At 40.5% G+C, this 11896-nt stretch overlaps 1 long non-coding RNA gene across 1 annotated transcript; it reads left to right on the forward strand.

Annotated features, from left to right (window-relative positions):
* Positions 1-261: 261 nt before the first annotated feature.
* LOC109366097 lies at positions 262-10003 on the forward strand. Its single transcript, XR_002112172.2, has 3 exons — positions 262-1394; positions 6732-6898; positions 8672-10003. It is a non-coding gene; the product is annotated as an uncharacterized LOC109366097 (long non-coding RNA).
* The last annotated feature ends 1893 nt before the right edge of the window (positions 10004-11896 follow it).

The raw sequence follows: 11896 nt of genomic DNA on the forward strand, positions 1-11896 counted from the left end.
TAATCAGCTTTGCAATAAATTCTGTTTGGAAAACCATTTCTTGATGGTCTTGATAGATTTGTACATAGAAATACAAAGGTAGATATCAATATGAGATGCTTATTCAAGATGTAAAATGAAGAACTTAACCAAAAATACTGTTTATTTTTAAGTTTAGCAAAAAATATTTTTAAAAGAGATTTGATAATAAGCAGGGAACATAAAACATATATTTCATTAAAATTCACAACTACCATTTGCTGTGAAGCCAATATTTCTATTTATTAAAAAAGACTGTGCTCAGGCAGTGCAGAAGTATTGATAATTATATTTTTCATCAGGGAGTAGGAAAATAAAGGAGGAGAAGCAGTGTTGTACTAGGTCTGGAAAAAGAGAATCTCCAGCTGTATGAATCAAAGACCCTGTCTATGCCACTCTCTGTTCCTATGGTAAGTCTACTTTCATGGTTATTTCACCATCTTTTACTCTCCCCTCTCTAGTAATGGGATCTTCCAGACACAGACATAAGAGCTGCCTTGAATCTTTCCAGCTGCCTCCAGTACCTGCTGCACACATCTACTGCCAAAACCTGACCCATCCTACTCACAAGCATGACATACAAAGCAGCAGCACTTGTCTTCTTTCAGTGATGAGATGAAAGACTTTTCTACTCTTTCATCCACTTTAGCTTCAACAAGTGCTGCAAGATTGCCCCCTTCCCCAATGGTGTCCATGAAGGCTAAAACTAGAAACACCTGCAGAAATCTGGTCTTCACCACAACCCCGCAAAATCACACTCCTTGAGTGGGCACCTGAAAAAACCCATCCAAACAAATCCAAGGCTTCAAATCAAGGCATAAAAAGTTGCTGTCTGTAGGAAGACTAAATGAGTAAATTCAAATAAACACATAACTTTTAGATTACTAAAAACTGAATCTCATCCCAAGGACAAGAGGTAATGTTTTTAAGTTGTGCCAGGCAAGGTTCAGGTTGGATCTTAGGACAAATTTCTTCTCAGAAAGGGTGGTGATGCATTGGAATAGGCTACCCAAAGAGGTGGTGAAGTCACTGTCACTGGAGGTCTTCAAGAAACATGTAGATGTGGCACTTAGGGACGTGGTTTACTGGGGATGGTACAGACAGATCAATGGTTGGACTAGATAATCTTACTGGTCTTTTCCAACCTTGATGATTCTATGATTTTAAGTGCCCCATCCCATTAGAGAAGGGAGATCCTGTAAGCTGCCTGGAGGTCCACAAATCCTTGTCACTTGGTATCTCTCTTCAGGAGCTCACAATTGCCAGGAAGTGATGCAAGAATGGGAAACCAGTCTGGCATGCCTCACCTCCAAGTAGTTCAGCACTCCTCTTTCCTGCCTTTTTACACCCCTAGGCCATCTTGAGTTCAAGAGCAGGTGAGTGGATATCACTTTGTTTTGTTTCTGGAGCAAAACCCCAGAGTATAAGGCACCTCCCACTTATGGCATTTCTCTGCCAACTATGAGGTGAGAAATATCAGTCATACCTGGGCAAGCCAGCCACAGCCAGGAGCTGAGCACAGTTCTTGCGAAAAGACAAAGATTTTCTTTGTTATTTGAATTATTTCACTAAATCATTTTATATACACAGTGGCTGTACAAATATATTGTTGCATGGAAGTTTCAGCTCCTGTAATAGTGTATAATGCAGACTGTATTTTCAAAGCTTGATTGGAGAAGTATGACTGAATTGAATTAACCTTGGAAAGGGCCAAGCCAAAGTTTGCTGCCTGCCAATAACTGGCAGTGTGAGCTGAAAATTCACCACTTTCCTGGAGCATTTATACCAGCAAATTGGTTTTCAGGTGTATTGCTGGTTTTCAAATGCTCTGGTAATGAGGAACATATTAAACATCTAGACTGATTTATAGGAAATGCACTTAGGTGCTGCTACCTCAGCCTAAGCTTATTTGCTAATTGAATATGTTTTATACCAAACTTGAACAGACCTTGGTGTATGTGACAGGATACCTTAGTCCATGAAGAAATTTCTAGGTCTCAGGCTTCAGTCTTTGTTTTCTGGAAAGAAAAGATATCAATTTGGGGGCTCCAGTAGCTGGTAGACATTTTTATGATAGCTACAATGCAAGAATGTATTCAGAGGAAATTTTTCAGCACTCCTGGAGAAGTAGTAAACAACTTCTTTACTGCCTGATAATGCAAAGATACTTACTTTCATCAAAATAAATCTTGAACAGGTTTCAGAACTCCTCCAAAATGAGAGGTTCAGGGACTGGGACAGGAAGACCTTGGAAGAGAATGATACTTTATTGATTTACTTGGGTAACTATTTTCTTGGCAGTACTTAGCATGGGTGCAAAATACCTATTATGCGCTGACTGTAATTTTTTATTGCACTCATTTAAAATGATGGAGTGGTTATTCCATGGTTGGTAGGGCTTTGTATGTTTTGTTAGACACAAGCTCTGCTTCCAAAGGCTGTAGAAGCCCAGTAAGCATTCAGCCACAGATTTTCTGCTGCCTTTCAGACTGTCTGGATTTGGGGTTTTGTCTCAGCACACCTGAAAATGCACACCATCCCCACTTGTGTCCTCATGATAAGATGTTCCCATTCCACTCATTACCTCTGCAATAGGTAGCAATAATATATCTTGTATATAATATCAACTACAGAACATATTCCTTCATTTTCTTCCCAAAGAGGATACAGATCCACTTACTCTCCTTATGAATCACAATTCTGAAGACAGAATTGTCTTAAGCAGCCTATTTATAGCAACCACCAAAAAGCACTCTCCACCTTCTGTTTTCTAAAGGAATTATCCAAAAGTAAACACTGATATGAATGTGAGCCAAAAAAAAAAAAAAAAGTCTTGAAAGTCATCAATTCCAATCCTGTGGAAGAGCTGTCAAATCTTATTTCAAAACTAATCTCTGCTCCAAATGCTGTCATTAACCAAAGGAGTGAATGCATGTAGACAAATTTGAGACAGGCATCCCTCTCTAGGTTGTCCGCTTGCCTCCCCATGCTTGGAAAGGAACAGTCATCAAGGGAATGAATTTTTAATCTATAGTTGAATTAACATCCCAACTCATATTCTTGATAAGCTGACTACCTCCTATAAGCCCTTACAACTTACACAAAAGGAGCATCCTGTGACAGAATCATGCCATTGTCACCTCCTGCAGACCATTCTACAGGAACAGGAGGTAAGCAAGAGGAGTTTTTTTAGCCCCTTGGGTTATGAAACCTTCCTCAATCTGCATCAGAAGGATGACATTGTGTAGGGAAAGGAAACAAATCACAAAGGAGACAAATATTCCTGCCTAATAATAAAGGGCCCATCACCCTCACCTCTGGTATGTATCTGAAGTCGTTGAAGTCATGATTCAACATGTAAATCTTAAAAATATCCCCTTAGCACCAGCTGACAATGTATGATTGTTCATCATCAGAAAGATATCATCCTTGTTCCCTCCCCAGCAGTAACAGCTATCCCCAGCTGGCATCGGTTGTTCATGGTTGGAGCTTTCCTGTTGCACCTGACTGTGTTCAGCTAAACATCAGTCTGGACTGGGATCATTTTTCTCTCCCTCTCTTTCTGGCTTTGCCCTGAAATTCCACTATGAAACGAGAAATCTTCTAAACAAGCCTGATGCATCTCTACTTAAGAAGTTCTTGAAGAGGTTATGAATTAGCTCTAACCAGTTGTCACTGTTGGCTCTATGAGCAAATACATTTCTCTGTTTTCTTTCTTGAAAACAGAAGAAAATAAGCTGAATGGAAAAAAAAAAAAAACCAATGTTTAAACATTCAGGTGGAAAACAGTGTAAGATTTTGCCGTGCAGTTTGCCCTATACCTGACCAAAATCCACTTATGGTGAGATCAGTGAAAATATAAGCACCTATTATTGGGTCAAGTGAGATGTTACTCAGTATGCGTTTTACATTGCAAATGTTATACAGAAAGATAAAACATTTGATTAACTGATTCTGGCAGCCTGGCACTCTACAAAAGAAAAATTAACATATATCCTACAATCCTCAGCAATTACAGTGTACTTAATCTGGATTTTTTTATAATGTAACTGTAAGAAACAATTTGAGAATTGAATCATTAGCAATAAGAAGACAGAATTACTAGCAAGCCAAGGAAAAGAGGATTAGATAGTAGATATTACTACTACCCATGCAAATAAAGTAGTATCTCCTTGAAATTACAGCTGATGACACTAAGTTGGAAACATTGCTGTGGATAAACATAAGTACTAATGCATAGAGGAGTTTTTCTACATAATAATTTCATATTTCTGTTAAACTATGACTGTCTGCCTTCTGAAAGTGCCCAACTTTGAGACAGAGTGAGCTGCCCCATAAGATGGCCTCAATTAAGCTTCTCCAGTGTTGTTACTCTGTGGAAATTTAGGATGCATTCTGTGTCACTGACACATAATAGCCAGACATACGCAAAGCACAAGTTTGGGGCTTAATCATCCTCTTCTCCTGCTCAGCTACCCAAGGATATCCAAAACCTTGTCCTTCTGCTCATTTGTGAGGGGTGAAGGACAATCAAACCCCCAACACTCTTTGAGGGTGACAGGATGTTTTGTGATGCTTCCAGACTCTTCTATCCCTCCTGCAGAGATGATGTGTCGTCATGTAATTAAGGAGTTAATACTAACCACAGGGTTGATTACGGCAATTATTATGAGCACAATGTCTAATGAAGGCAAAAGTATGGTAAAATAATTAGACTTAATTATGACATTCACATTTAAATCATTTTTCACATATCTTACTAGAAAGAAAAATTCTTCCTGAAATGGAGCAAGTTTAAGCATTTTCTATATCCCCCAATGGGAGCTGTGTGAGGAAGGGGTAAATGCGTTCAGGAGTCCCAGAAGGGAAGACAACCTTAAGCACCCAGGTGGCTTGATTTGCCTATCCATGGGCTTTTCATTTTGCAGATAATTTTAATTCCCATTCCAGGCAAGCAGTTACTGTGCTCTCACAACTGATCTGGAAACCTCTTAGGAGTCAGAAAGGCAACATGGAAAAATCCCCCTGTTCCCTCATTCTCGCTGTTATTTCACACCATTCCTCAAAACAGCATCACTCAGAAGGTCTCTTTGGGCTCCCTTGTAACATGAGCATGACCCAGAGCACCAAAGAGCAGTCCTATCTTCCACTACTCGAAGAACTGCTCCTTCTCTTTTGCTTCCCTAAGCATATCCATCTGGCCCAAGTCAATTTTAATTTACAAACAGCAGTGTCATTTCAGAAGTCTGTAACACACACTTGCACATAAAATATTGGCTGCGATGGGAAAGGGGAGTTTCAGTATGGTGCATTTGTCACAGTGCTGAAAATTCCAGCTATATCGATTTGCTCAATTCATTTTACAGTGCTATTTTCATTAGCTAATCCTGAGGAGGTTGCTGCACTGCATCTATTAAGTACACACACACACACATACATTCAGAGCAGGAGAGGACAAATTTCATTAAAGTGCACCACAGATGGGAAGGTATCCAAGTCACTTACGATCCATTATATTAGCTCAGCCGAAGGTTTTCCTACAGTTCACACAGTTCATGGTTAAAGTTTTTCTTTTGATGATCTGAATCACATACTCAAGCATGTGCTTCACGGTCACTGCCTGCTAGCTGGGAAACATTTGTGCTTGAACTTGGGCATGAAAATTATTTTGACAAAATACACACTAAGAAACTTGGCCCTCTCTGTTTCATGTCAATATGAAAGTGCTTTTATGTGGCCTCTTGCTTCATTTCCCTGTTACAACTCAGTGGGAACCTACAGGGTTAATCATGAAACCTGTGTATGAATGGATACTCTTTCATATAACCCGGAGCCATTTCTTCTACATAAAGGCACTGATGATGCCTTAATAGATGGCAAAGGTTTTGTCATCCCCAGAAACATGTACAAGCACATGGTACACTGTAGGAAGGAAAATAACCTCCTGTAAAAACAAAATTGCTTGGTACACACCATGCACTCCAAGATCCCTCGCAGGCTCCAGAGCCCATTACTGGGGTAGGTGCCCAGTGCTGTGTACTATCAAAAGCCACATGACAGCTTGCAAAGACTCTGTTCTACAGCAGCAGAACTAAACTGTGAGCAGCCACCTCAAGCACCTAGGGCCTCCCTGGGTAGCAGCAGCCTCAATGTCTCCTGCTCCTTCTATCCTATTTGCCTGCTGAGCACAGACAACAAGCTACAGCCACTGCACCTCTCTAGTGCTCCCGCCTGCTAACACTCACTGGGGAAGCAAACACTTGGTGCAGGCAGAATCTGAAATTGCAGCAATATACATAAGCAGATGGCAGCCATCCTCCCTTGCAAAGTGGATTTCAGCCAGCAGCCAGCACTACCAGTGCCTAAATAGTGTAATGATAGCATAGAGGAACACCTGTCATGTCACTGGATGTTCTGTACAATAAAGTTTGTCTCTCTGAAGTCCCATGAGCACCACAGCAGGGCAGCCCACAGACTGGATGTCAGTCACTGAGTGCTCCACACAAATATTTTCTTTTTTGACACCCTCAGTGTCATTTGGTGGTCCCTTCTGCATGGGCCCTTCTCCAGAAGAGGCTCACAATGTAAGCACAGCAGGAAAGCAGTGTTGGAACCCCAAGGAACCCCAAGGTACTCCCAGATTTGTAGGTGAGGGATTCCACCACACCATTAAATATCTCATATGGGGAAACCGCTCATGCCATTCTGCCTAGATACACGTTGCCCTGCAAATCCACTATGCTGAGAGGACTGGCAGCAGAAGGTGCCACCAGGTGTCCTGCTTGAGGACAGGAGCATGGAGGGAGAGCAGGATGGGAGGGCCATTGAGCAAGTGCATTCCTACCAAAGTTTAAGTGCTTCTCTTTCAAAATGACCTCAGGTGAGTAAGAAAGGTACGACCACTAACCCATGGGATTTCCAAATGGTGCTCAGGCACAAGAAGCAAAGAAACACCTGTGTCTGTTTACAGGATCTGTATTATAGTGAATGGGAACAGTGCACATAGTTGTCACTGTAAAGCAGCAGTATTTTCTAGCAGCTCACAGACAGTAGTTTTTGAGATTTATGTTTACCCTACATGCAGAAAAAGAAAAAAAAAAAAGCACAGTAGACTCATAACACACTAGAAAATGTAGACTTTTTTACTCATTCAGTATTTTGAAAGACTCTTCATTCTTATAAATCAGCATTCTCCTAGGGCAGTTTTGAAACCATTCACAGTTATCTGAGGTTGGAGCCTTAGAAAATTGCTACAGGGCAGAGAGGGAGCGAAGATGCATCAGCTCCCTAACAGCCCAGCTTCTGAATTACATCACTGCTCCATAAATATATTCATTTTATTCATGTTCATTCCTGAAAGAATTTACTGCACCGAGGATGTCATCTTGACTATGCATCTTAGAATTGATCATTTCCCCAATTAAGCTGTTCGAGCCTCAGACTTAAAGAGCTGTCACAGCTGCTGCAAGCTGATTTATCTCCTGATGACGGGCAGAGCTCCTGACCAAAAATTATTAATGACAGAGCTTCTTTTTTTGAAATAACCTTAACCTGAGCATATATCTTTTTAGTCACATTAATATCTGAACACATACCCCCAGTTCCTAGCCGGGTGTAAAATGGGTGTAAAATCCTAAACCTTAGTCTTTTAATGCAGGGCCTTTCAAATGAAGAATAAGAGATTAATCCAGCCCTGTTCTGTGCCAGGCTCAGCAACAACTGCTGCTATTTGATGAGAAGGAAGGGCTCCAAAAGACCTTTTGGTTGCCTCACAGGCAGGCAGCTCCTGTCCAGGAGCGCCCTGCAGCTCCTCTTTCCAAAACTTGATTTCTACAGCTTGGTCAAGGGAAAGGATTTCCCGCAGCAGAAGAAGGCACAGAGATGAAATGCAGGAAATGTCCATTAATCAGTTTGTGCCAGTTATTTCTTTTCAAGTGTCATTTGTGACTTAATACCACTCCCACTGCAGTCAGAGAGGAGCTCTACCATCAACATTAATGAGACAAGAGCAGGCTGCCCAAGGAAGTGGTAGAGTCCCCATCCCTCGAGGTATTTAAGAGATGTGTGAATATGGCACTAAGGGACATGGTTGAGTGATGGGACTTGGTAGATCAAGTTGACGGTTGGACTTGATGATCTTTGATGGTATTTTCCAGCCCAGAAATTCTGTGATTCTAAGAAGCAGGCCCTTCAGCAGCATGGCTTTGTGATCATTGCTACAGCAGCTGGGATCCATTGCACTGCCCTCGCCAAGGACTTTATTACTTTTAATTGCTAAGCAAACTTTAGCACAAACTGAAGGGGCATCACTTATCAGAGTTGTTGTATATGCAAAAACAGGTTGGGACTATACAAAGCCTTAAAGGTTTGTTCCTGACCTGGTTGAGATGCTCTGTCAAAGCACAAATCCATTTTCTTTTCATTTGAATGGTTCTAAAATCATTTGCACCACCAAAATCCCCCTCAGAAATGCCAGTGAGTGTGAGATAATTCATACATTCAGCTGAGCAGTTCTACTCTGTTCCAGATATATGTCAAATCTTCCATTTAAACTTTTTTTAATTAGTTTAAAAATTTACCCAAATGTTTAAAAGTTTCAAACAGCTAAGCGTATTTCTTATTATTCAATCCTCTTATTATTCATTTTCAAAAGGTCCTCTGACACCTATCAAGTCTGATAGACTGAGCAGTGATTTCTCTCAGGCAAGTGTAAATCTTATACCACTTCCCACATGATATTACTTTCCACATGTCTGATGGCTCTGGAAACAAGTAATCAAATTAATAGGACTATTTAACTTTCATTCATATCTTAGCTGCCACCATAAATTTCAACCGTCAGAAGATGGTAAAATGTTAGTTTTGCTTTATTTGGAGGAGATATTCATTTTCACAACTTTTGCCTTATTAAATCCAGCAGTTTTTTTTTTTCTTGGTTAAGACTGTATGATTCACATTGACAGCAATTTCAAAAACCACTCCAAACCTTCACTGTTTACATTTGGTTTTGTGAACAGGTCATATTCCTACCATTAAAAGTTTATGATTATTTAATAGGAAGACTGTAAATATATTCTTCCTGGATCTGAAAACTTCAGTGGTTAAAAAGTACAGCTGGAACGATATGCAACAATACAGTTCTTTAGCTGCTCCTCTGAGCTCCTTCTCAGCAATACAGGGACCACACCAAAACAGTCCACTCCTTATTCTGCTGGCTTCTGACTGCCTGTTGCATCAGGTTCATTATGAGATTATTTATCAGCAAAACGCCCAATAGTCCCAGCCTATGATTACTAAAGGGATCGTGTTACTTTTCAGGAGTAAGTGTTCTGTCTTCTTCTCTGCTGTGACTTAATGGAAACTGCAACAGGGCAGAGAAGGAACTGCTGATCTAGGGCCGGAAAACAGGATATGATCATCCAATGCAAAAGTCATCAGCTACTGTGAGATTTCATTCTTCAGTCAAGGTGTGGTAGTAGCCTGTGTGTGTGCCCTGAGTTAATCTCAATCGCAGACTAATTTAAACAACTGTTAATCTGTATCCCAACTGTTCCCCACTTTGAAGGGCAGTTGAAGGGCAGATTTTCAATCTACCTTTCTCAAGTAGCAGCCTTTTGAATATTTAATTAAAACATTGTGCAAGGAACTTCCCCTTCAGCCTCCGTCCACACATATACCATGAGCAAAAAAAAAAGATTTGGTGGTTGCTATCAACATTGCTTCTCACAGCTTTGTGGACAGCAGTTGAGCACCATGTTGGTGTGTGTGATACACACAGTAGAATCTTGAATTCTATCAAAATTCGAAAGAATCGAAAACAAATTAGAATCTCGCCAATTTTAAGTGCCTTGAAAGACATAAAGTCAGTTTTGGTTGCAGTAAGGACCTTGCACAGTGACTAAATAGATCAGGACATGCTACTCAGAGCTGAAAACTGTTAAGAGACATTCTGTATTCACTCATAATAAACTGTTTGCAGAGAAGATTATCGGTCTTGTGACATGATAGTTTGGCATTTGCAACTTAAAATTACATTGGACATTTTACAGCTTTATGATATTGCAAATTCAGGCTTGGTTGGCTATCCATTATTATCTTACTTCTTTCAGAATTACTGCTTCCCAGGTTTCTTCTTCCTCTTGAAGATGTGTTTCAGATTATTTTCTCACAGATTTATTATCCTGCAGTTTTCTGGGATGAATCTCTGTTTCTATAAAAACCCCTGCCTAGCTTTATAATCTTTTTAGGTCTCTTTTTATTATCTCATTTTCTCTCTAGTCCTCCTAATTCAATATCCTCTGAATTTTGTAATCACACTCTTCACACTTTTTTCTTAGACCATTAATGATGATATTTAATGCAACCACACTTTACACCACTCCTAAAGTACAGCGTGAGCATAATAATGCCAAGCTTTTAGAAAGCACAATCTATCCACAACTCACAAAGCATTTCATACATCAGGTAAATGTTTTTCCCCCATATTAAAACAGAAGATGCAAATGGTGCAGACTGGCTTCCTCTTCCTCTGCAATATCCATAGTCAAGGGAGAGAGATATACAGACTTCACCAGACTGTGTTTTGGAGTGGCTAAATGAGCTTTCCACTTTGAACTCCTCTTTCTGGGACCCCAGCTCCTCTGGCAGAAGATAGGAAGGGGGCCAAATAGCTCTGGGGAAGCACCCTTGACGAAAAAGAGCTGGGATGTGAAACAAGCTTGGTTGACCCCTTGTCAAGAGGAATGTATTGCAAGAGTCTTTCCAGCTTAAAGCATGGGTAATTTTCAAGGTTGAGAGACTTATGAATGGATGAGAAGGAATTAATTCTCCAGTAAGTTTTGAGTAAATTCTTGGTATTTTTCCCACGTGGAAGATATGATATGCCATGAAGACTGGATAGTTAGCAGGAAAACGGCACCAAACAGGGGCCACTTAGCCTTCCCAGGGAAGTACTACCACACACCCATCAGGACCAGAACATAAAAAGCCAATTTTGAGGAAGAGAGGTAAAAATCAAATAAGAAATGAGTGCACGTAGATCACAGTTGCTGGGCTTGTCTCCCACATACCCATTATCTTCTTACTTGACCATCTATTTTATCACCCAGAGACTAAATTCCATTTATTGAGTCCTATGAAATTTACAGGCCAGTGCAACTGGATGCCTTCAGCCCACTCACAAATCTGGATGATGCTATAGCACTGGAGAGCTGCCTGGCAGCAACCACGTGAACATGAGCTGCAACCCCTTAGCTGCTATTCAGTCCAGCTGGATATATGGAAAGACCCATCTGTCTCTGCCTTCTAACCAAGTGCTTTTGCATACCCCACTGCTATCCTTTCCAGGCACAGGGGCACAGCTGCTTATCTCTCCTCATGAAACTTCTTCTGTTGGCTGGCACAGAGGGCTGTGCAGTCCCATCCTGCTCTGTCCTTCAGGGTTGTTTTCTATCTCTGAACTTATGTCACCATTTCAAAAAAATATTTCATTTTGAGTAACCTTGTTTTCAGAGGTGCCATGTGCTTGTAGCTCCCACTAAAACTTCAGCTTAGCTAACAGCTCCCAGAAGCACATTGAGGGCAACTGGAGCTGAAGACAGGAAAAATAAGAAAACCTTTCTTGAAAGCCACAGCCTGAAAGTACTTTTTAATGCTGTTTCACTCATAGTTTTGGGGACACCGTCTCAGACAGAAAAACAAAAATACTTGGAAAGATGCATGGTTTGTATCAAAAGTATCCTTTGTTGCCCAATGCATATAAAAGAAAAAAAAAAATAGTAGGACTATATTTTTGACTCCTTTCTGGTTTAAAGAATAAAAATAAAACATAATAAAAGTTCAACAATTGCTCTTAATTTCTGGTGCTATTCCACAGTTT

The sequence above is a fragment of the Meleagris gallopavo genome, chromosome 2 (assembly GCF_000146605.3).
Source record: "Meleagris gallopavo isolate NT-WF06-2002-E0010 breed Aviagen turkey brand Nicholas breeding stock chromosome 2, Turkey_5.1, whole genome shotgun sequence".
NCBI lineage: Eukaryota > Metazoa > Chordata > Aves > Galliformes > Phasianidae > Meleagris > Meleagris gallopavo.